Genomic DNA, 8,744 nt, shown 5'->3' with positions numbered 1-8,744 from the left:
GCCCCGCACCCCTGCCCGCACCTCCCGGCAGTGGGGCAGCTGTGGGTGGGAGAGGACAGCGCAGCACCGCGGCCGGTCCCCAGTCCCTTCTTTGCCAGTGGCACAGTCCGGGGATGCTCTGATGCTCACCGTGGCCAAGGACATGGGACCGGCATCCTCAATGGCACTGACAGGGGGTGATGGGGATGCTGGGACCTGGCGGCAGTCTCCTACATCCCAGTGGTGCCCGGGGAGAGGGACACTGGGATGGAGAGCATGTCCATCAGCGCATCCAGGGACTCAGGCTCCCCCCCAGTCCTGTGGCGGGTCCTCCCACTGTGCATCGAGCATCTCGCCACACTCCTTCCCCGGGCACCTTCTCCCTCCTCTCTCCCCATGGCTCCTGAGAGTAGACGCTGGGTCCCGACTGGAGCGACACCCTCCCTATTGCCCCGCGGCCGCCGGCGGCAGCACAAGGAGCTCTGGAGGTGCACAGTGCCACGTTGGGTTGCCCGCCCGGCACAGGAGGTGAGGACAGGTCCCCGGCTGCCACCCCCGCTCCTTCCCTGTAAGTTATTTGCCAAAGCTTTCATCTCAGCGGCCAAGCCGCCATGCGCCCGAGTCGTTGTAGCCACGCCAAGCCGCCGCACTGGCCCCTCGGTTGCGAGCAGACACGCGGCCCATTTCCTCCGCAGGCCCTTGAGGAAAGCTCCACTTTGTCCTCATTTTGGAGGATTCTTGTTTTTTCCCCATCCGTCCCCAGCTGCCCCATCCCAGGCCACTACATGTTCACAAAGGCATTGAGCTGTGCCCCTTCTCTGCTGCTCTGCCCAGGGCCCCACACCGATGCCCCATGGGATAGCTCAGGGGGGTGGTGTGGGGTCCAGTACCCCAAATTGCCGGCTCCAGTGAGGGGACTTGGCTGGGCTGGGGGGTGGAGGTCTGGCTCCTGCCCACGGTCCCTTTCCCAGAGCAGCACCTCTGCTCTGACCCCTGTGCGGAAGGGCTGGCAGGGCAGCAGCCTCCTGTGCACAGTCTTGCTTTCTCCAGGGTACCTGGAGAGGTAAGTTTGCTGCCAAAAAAGCAAAAAAATAAACCTAAAAAAATAAAGAAAAAGCCATAATTTGTGGGTGCTCCCACAGGGCTGAGCACCACAGCCCGGCACAGCTGCGGCACCAGGGGCACATGCCACCTGGTCCCAGGGCACCAGGCCTGGGTGAGCCAGAGGGGCCCCGCAGAGCCCCGCACCCTGGAGGAAAGAGCAGCCCCCGGGGCTGGCTGAAGCCCAGCATCCATCCAGGGAGAGGGGCTGAACCATCCCCAGCACCAGCCCCAAGAGAGCAGGTGATGCCACCGGCGCAGCCCAGGGTACCACGCCGCTGCCGGAGGAGAACGGGGGCCAATACCGTTTCTGTGTTGCTCTGCCAATGCCTCCCGCTGCTGGTTGTGACGATGATCATGTTTTATACCCGGCCTTGTTCTAACCCCATCAGTCTCCCCAATAAAGATTATATTGGAACGAACGTCGAGCTGGCATTTCAGGGGGGGCGTCACTGCAGTCAGGAGTGGGGCTGCACACCAGCCCAGATGGTGCGCCCTGGACCCGCTCGGTCCCTGGGGCAAGTTGCGGGGGAAATACCCAGACGAAGGACTTTCCCCTGGACTGACACCTCCTCCTCCAACCTGGCTCTTGGCTCTGATGCGGTTGTGTCCCCTCCCTGCCCAGTCCCTGGTCCCACCACATGTGGCTGGGCACCGTGGGGTACCCTGCCCAACTTGGCAAGTGGTCCCCAGCTACACTAAGGGCTCTTAAATACCCGCTGGATGTCCTATTCCTCCCTGAGTGACATGGTGTACCAGGGGGAGGATTGGCCAGCCTGGCCCAAGTGGCACCCGCTGGCAAAGGGAACCGGGCAGGGACGCAGGCAACGCTGGGCTCCCCCTGCCCTGCTCAAGTGAGGCAGGCGCATCCCCGGCCCTGCCACCCTCATGGTCTCTCTGCACCATGCCCAGCTGCACGCAGGGACTGCCCCAGGGCCCGGCATGCAACTGGCAGCACTGGCAAACAGCATCAGTGGGGAACACCCACTGCCTGCACGGAATGGACCCCAGGGTCACCATGATGGCAACTCTCCAGCAGAGGCAGCTGGGAGGATGCTCGCTGGGTAGCACAGTTCCCTGGGGCATGAGCTGTGCATGCAGGCTGGCAGGTGCATACGTGTGTGCACAGTGGAGGGTGCGTGTGTGGGGGGGGGCGCACACTGAGGCTTTCTGTACATGCACAGCCCCACTGGCCCAGAAATTTCCTTTCTCTGGGAGCAGCGGCTGTCTCTGCCCTCTGCTATGGGCCACTGTGGAGCAGCTGCTTCCAAAGCACTTGCACATCCCTGGCTCCTGGCTGAGCCCTGGGGCAGCCCCCACCAGCCCCAAGCATGCCGCGGCCATGACCTGTCTCCCTGGCCCTGCACCCACATCTCTGCCGTCCTTCGTGGGTGTGGGGAGCACATGCAGCCCTGGCAGCAGTGCTGGGGGCTCCCAGTGGTCACAGCATCCCCCCAGTGAGCCTGACGATGTGGCTGTTTGGGCAAACTGGGGCAGCCCCAAATCCAGGATGAGCATCTCCATCACCTCAAAGGCTCATCTTGAATCCAGGATGAGCACCTCCATCTGTGGGACCACAAAGATACTGAAGCAATGGGCCAGCCAGGGCAGAGTTGGCAGCAATTTTGCCCTCAAAGCAGGAATTTGCCCTTTTTATTACATAAGGATGAAGGGTACAGCGTGTCCTCCCCCACCTTGTGGTACCTCTTGGGCACAGAGTGAATTTAAAACCACTAATTTGATTTTGGGTTGCAATTAAGGAAGAAATGGGGCCTTTCAGGAGTAAGTGCTGGGCAACAACCCATTTCTCCAGCCTTATTAACCTCAATTGAGCTCTCACTGGAAGAGGGGCCCAGGTGTACTGCAGGGGGACAGGGATGGCAGGGTGGTGCCAGACCTCGTGTCATAGCTGCAGGTGAATTAAAAGTCTTTCAAAGTCACTCCAGCATCCTAAGCCCTGAAACACTCCCATGGCCGCTGTGGCCATGCCAAGTTTCATGCCTCCAAGCTGGGTTTTCAAAGCACTCCAAGTCCCACCAGCTGCTTAAACATGTCCAGGACATTGCCGTGGGAGCAGGTTTGGCCACGTGTGAGCAAAGATGTTCCCAGATGTTCCCAGATGAGCTGGTTGTAAAATGTCCTCGTTGATGTAATGTCTGTCCCAGGCTGGGATGAAGCTCTGGGCTCTCCCAGTGTCCAGGTGGCTCATGATGGGAGACGAGACTTTGGGGGTTAAAATGGCTCCTGGGGAAGACCCTTCCCCAGATGCCCTTGTTTTAGATGTGGGCCAGGAATGGGCAGCTCTCTGCTGGTTTGGGGTCAGCCTTTGGCATGATTTCAGGGGATGACAATTCCCAGCCGTTCTCCCCAAAACTGGCTCCAGGAGCCCAGCCAGTCAGTGCCAGGGGTTGTGCCGGGCCAGGGGCAGCTCTGTGCTCCTGCTGGTGGGCAGCCCTGTGCAGCGCCGAGGCTGGTCCCCATGCGTGTGGCCCCACCAGTCCCCATCCTGCCCCGCCACCCTGCCGGGAGGTTGCACAATGGGACCAGTTCCCTGTTGGGACAGAGAGGGGGGAGGATCTGGCCCCAGTGCAGGGGCCAAAGGCTGTGCTGCTATGTGGCAGCACTACGCCAGGCTGGGAAGGAGGTGGTTGAGCATCAGGGCTGTGCCCTCCTTGGGAACACACAGCCTCGAAACCTTGACCCCAGGGCAGTCACGCACCCGAAACGGCCGTTTCAGTGGAGAGGAAGCTGCTTGCAATGTCTTCTGCCAGTGCCCAGCTTTCACAACGACATGCAACCCAGTGATGAGAAGATAACGAGTTGTGGCACAGAGCCCAAGAGGCTGTGACAGGTCCCCAGGGCAGTGCTGGCCCCACAGATGGGGAGGGACTGCTGTGGTCAGGAGCTTTCTCGAGGTTAAATCCAGACGAGGGCTGCCCGCAGGCATGGGCACCCACTACTGCTCACTCCCCGGCTCCACATTCAAGGCCAGATTCTGTCACAGGAGTTGTTCCCAGTACCTCACCACTTTTGTGCTGTCCTCCCAGCCACTGTCCCTCCAGCCTTGCTCTCATGGGTGCAGGATGCCATTGCTGCCATGTCCCCAGTGTGGGGCTGAGCGGGGAAGGGGAGATGCTGCTGCTAGTTGTGATGCAAAAGGGGTGGGGATGCCTCCGACCAGAGCTGGATGGGGCCCCTGACACCCCAACCCCCTGAACCATGACCTCCAACCCTTGCCTGCCTGGGCGGGTGAGACCAGGCACACTCAGTGCATGCCTGAGGCTGGCTGTGCTGCCGATGCCCTCGCTGCCATCCGGGCATGGCTGGGTACCCAGGTTGGGAACACGTCGGGCTTCAGAGAGGACAGAGAGAGCTGAGAGTGGGGTGGGAGGAGATGGGGTGGATTTGGGGGGCTGTGCTGGAGTCCATGGTGGGGCTGCAGTGGGGCGATGTGGGGCAGCAAAGGAGAGCTGCGGGGGCTGGTAAGAAGGTGGATGAGGGCTGCATGGGAGTGTGTGTGGTGAGACTGGGGTGCATGCAGGGGCTGTAGGAGGGTGCTGGGAGCTGCAAGTGGGGTGTGCACGGGGAGACAGGGTGCATATGGCTGCTGGGGGGGACATGATGGGGTAGGGGTGCAAGAGAACTGCAAGGGATCAGAGGGTGCATGTGTGGGGCTGTGTGCAGGGCTTTTGGGGGGGACTGTGTTGGGGGATGGTGCCCCCAGCCAGAGCCCTGCTGCAGCCTCCTGTGGCTCTCGGCATGCCACCCCCAGCCCCAGCTCACCGTGCTGTGGCACACCTGCTATGCCGCTATCTCAGTGCACTAAATATAACCAAGTCCTTGCGAGCGGACATTGTGGCCAGGCTCCTGCGGGCCAGCCCTGTCTGCACGCCGGGGCACCGTTGGCAGCACTGCCAGGCTCTGCATTGCCCACAGGGCTGGTCCTGCACCACAGCCTCCCCAGGGGCCCTTCTCTGGCTTTCAGCACCCAGAGGAGCTGGCAACCCGGCGAGGGGAGTGCGGACATGCTGGAGGGTCTATTGTGCTCCATTATGTCTGCATGGGGACAGCTCTGGCCTGGTTTGCCCAAAAGCCCATTATGTAGACCATGTAATGGGCTCCATGTAATGTAGAGCAGGGACACATGCCAGGCCTCCCACGTGGTGGCAGGGCCCCCCAGGTGTCTGAGTCCCCACTCCCCGCAGGCCCAATCTAGCCAAAGGTGCCCCTGGCCAGGGCCAAGCTGGTGCTTCTCCTGATGGAGCTGCTCCACTTGGTATAAATAGATATTCCTCGGTGCGATGGGGGCCGGGAGGGACCCACCTGCCTCTGCATCCCAGCCTGACCCATTTTGGGGTCCCCTGCTCCTACTGCTGCCTCCCGCACCTTGGCACTTTGCCAGAGCAAAGCACAGCAGTGCCGATGCTGAGAGTAGCCCGAGCGCCCTGGCAAAGCCCACAGCCCAAATCTCTGCCCCTGTGGGCACAAGGACACAGTTTTCCCACAGGACTGTGCACACAGGGGAGCATTTGCTCACTCCCCACCAACTTGGCTCCCTTTGCAGGAGGAAGAAGAAGGGGTGGGTAGGTGGGTGGTGGTACCCCATGGCCCCCTGTAGCTGCAGCACTGGGGAGGTGCCTGCATCGTGTTTCCGGGGGAGAAGGGCAAAGCCGGGACACACGGCTGGTTGCACAACCCTGGTGTGGCCGGGCAGGAGGACAGGGCACAGCAGTGTCAGCCAGCCCCTCAGTGGGGACGGGCAGAGCTGGGATGGAGAGTGGTGACAGCACAGGGGGGCAATTTGACGCAGGGTCTGCGTAGAGTCTTGGCAGGGTGCTGAGAGGAGGCTGGCAGGGATAAATAAGGAGCAGCACATCTGAGGCTGCTAAGGTGGGTGCCAATGCTGCAGGAGACTGACACCCCCCCCCCGATGGGATCTTGGGTGGGTCATGGGGGTCTGACACCTCCCTGCCACTTACCACCAGCCCAAATGGGGCTGAAAGCCTGGAGCCATCCCCATCCCCTTTCTCTCGAGGTACAGATATCCCAAATAAGCTGCTGCTAGCCCCATGGGCCCCTGCCATGTGGTGGGGAGCAAGGGTGCAGAGGAGCTGTGCCATGGCCTGGGCATAGCCCCAGGGGGGTCCCAGGGAGCAGGGCATCACAGCTGGTTGGGACGCAGCGCCCAGACAGGGCCGGCTGCCAAGTAAGGAGCAAAGCCCACATCCTGCTCAGTGCTGAGAAACTCCTGCCCACCACAGCCATGGGCAGGTCCCACATGGGCACAGCCTCAGTGCTCCGCTTGCTGTGGGCTCCTCTGCCTGCGGTGCCTGGCTGGGGCTGAACCTGCCTGTTCTTGGGCACTTGGGGCCCTGCCGGCCAGTCCTGCTCGGTGCTGCCAGCGCCAGGCCATGGGGACAGAGCCGTGTTTGCTCTCTTATCTCCACACAGGGCAAGGCACAAGCACGGGCTGGCACCACTCGGCCAGGGCTGGGAGGTGCCGCAGTGGGGGCAGCGGGGACCATTGGCTGTCCCCGTCCCCTCCTCGTGTCAGCGCTGGACCCCGAGGGGACATGCTCAGCCGGGACCAAGCACTGAACTCACAGCCGTGGTACAAATGCAAGTTGTATTTCCAGTCCATGCTGGGGACCCCAGTCCATCTGTCCCAGGCTCGGGCAGCGCCGCCCATGGCACAGCCCTGCTCTGCCCGCAGAGCCCCTCTGGATCCTGGCCCTGTGCCAGGGATGTGTCCCTGGTGCAGGAAGGGCTCCCACTCCATCCACCCCTTCGCTGGTGCAGTGATGTGTCGCCCGGTGGGATGTAGGTGATGCCCAGCTCTGGGGTCGCCTCCCTCAGCTGCCCACTCCAGCTCCTCCACTGCCTCACCCAATCTGGGCTCACTGGCAGCTCTGGGGCATCCCAGGCACCTGGGTTCACAGGCTTGCTCCCCGGCTAGCATCAGCACCCAGCACCAGCCAAAGGGGAAAAGCAGGAGCAGGGTTCCTCGCCCCATGCGTGGCCCAGCCTGGCGGCACGAACCCCATGCTATTTGTCGAGGATGAGGAAAAGCAGCACCATGAGGACAATGGGGAGGAAGATGAGGAGCAGGCTGAGCATCTCGGCTGCCAGCAGCAGTGCCAGCACCAGGAGGTAGCAGCAGCGGCAGTGGTGCTCCAGCCGCCCCAGCCCGCGTATGAGGCAGGGTGGGTAGCGGATGCAGGGCAGGCACCCGAACATGCGGCTGGTGTGGAAGCGCACCTGGAAGCGATGTTCGAGGGCACCAGCAAGGCCTGGGCGCCGGGGCGGCAGGGCGGGTGCCCGGGGGGTGGCCAGGGCGCCCGGGGAGCCAGGCTGGGCATGCAGCAGGAGCAGCTCCTCTTGCAGTTTGCAGATCTCCCACTCCAGCATGGGTGTCTTCTGGCGGCAGATGGGGCAGCGCACACGGCCGAACTCAGCGCCGGCGGCCGTGTCCATGATTGTGCGCAGGCAGGCGCGGCACAGCCCGTGGTTGCAGTTGAGCAGGGCCAGTTTGTGCCGCTGGTCATCGTAGGGCTCTGTGCAGATGGGGCACTCGTCCTCGCTGCCTGCCGGTGCATGGAATGGCTCTGCTGCCGCCTCGCTGCTCGACTTCTCCTCTTCCTCACCAGAGAGGCTCAGGATGGAGCTGGAGGCACTTTCCAGGCTGGGTGATCGCCCCTGCAGTGCTGGGCTCTCCCCACGGGTCAGGATGGGGCTGGCGGCGGCAGCAGCAGGAGGGTCCTGCCCCGCAGGCAGGGAGGCACCATGGGCAGGCAGCTCATCATGCCCAGGCAGGAGCAGCTTGGTTGCGTCCTCCGCCGGCGGCGGGTTCCAGCGTCCCCAGACAGTGGTGGGTGCCTCTCCACAGAGCTGGGACAGCTCCCCACAGTCCCCCAACCCCGCAGTCTTGCTCTCACCCTCCTGCCTGGCACAGCCCACCCCACCAGCTGTCTGTACCGGCTGGGGGTGAGGCTCTGCCTCCTCACCTGCTGCCGGCTCCATGGGGGCAGCAGCTCCCCGGCCGCCCCCCTCACCCACCGCCCCCTGAGTCCCCTGTGGCTGGGTGCGGGACGTGGGTGCTGCTCCAGGGCAGGAGGTGGCCTTCAGCACGGCTGCTGGAAGGGTTTAAAGGCAGCAGTGTCTGCACTGAGTCCCATCATCCCTCCGGCACAGTTTGGGGCCCCCTCCCAGGCCGACAGGTCAGGAGCCCCCAAAGCGGGGTGCATCCCCATCACCCTCACCCATAGGCCACCCCAAGAGGGGCATTGCTGTGAGCATCCAGCAGCCACTTCCTCCTCCTCTTCCTCCTCCTCTTCCTCCTCCCCAGTGCCGACGCAGTACTGACCCGCCACAGTCCGGAGGAGAGGGCAACAAGCTGGGTGCTGCCAGACGCTGCCCGCTGTGCCGGCAAGGGGTGCAGGCGTGGCAGGCACCCGTGCAGAGAGCTGCTGCCTGCCGTGGGCCAGGCAGGGCTGGGGCTGAGCCTGGCTCTAGCCAGTCTGGTTTGTCAGCTTCTGGAAGCCACTCAAATGCAGGCAGCCCGGGGCAGGCAGCCATGCCCACGCCAATCAGCTCCCGCGGGAGCCGGGGAGGAGCTGGGCCCACGGCCGCCTCTTCCCCTTGCCCAGCAAAAATGGAGCCACCTC

Source organism: Pelecanus crispus, chromosome 9 (genome assembly GCF_030463565.1).
Source record: "Pelecanus crispus isolate bPelCri1 chromosome 9, bPelCri1.pri, whole genome shotgun sequence".
Taxonomy (NCBI): domain Eukaryota; kingdom Metazoa; phylum Chordata; class Aves; order Pelecaniformes; family Pelecanidae; genus Pelecanus; species Pelecanus crispus.
This window is presented reverse-complemented; position numbering follows the sequence as displayed.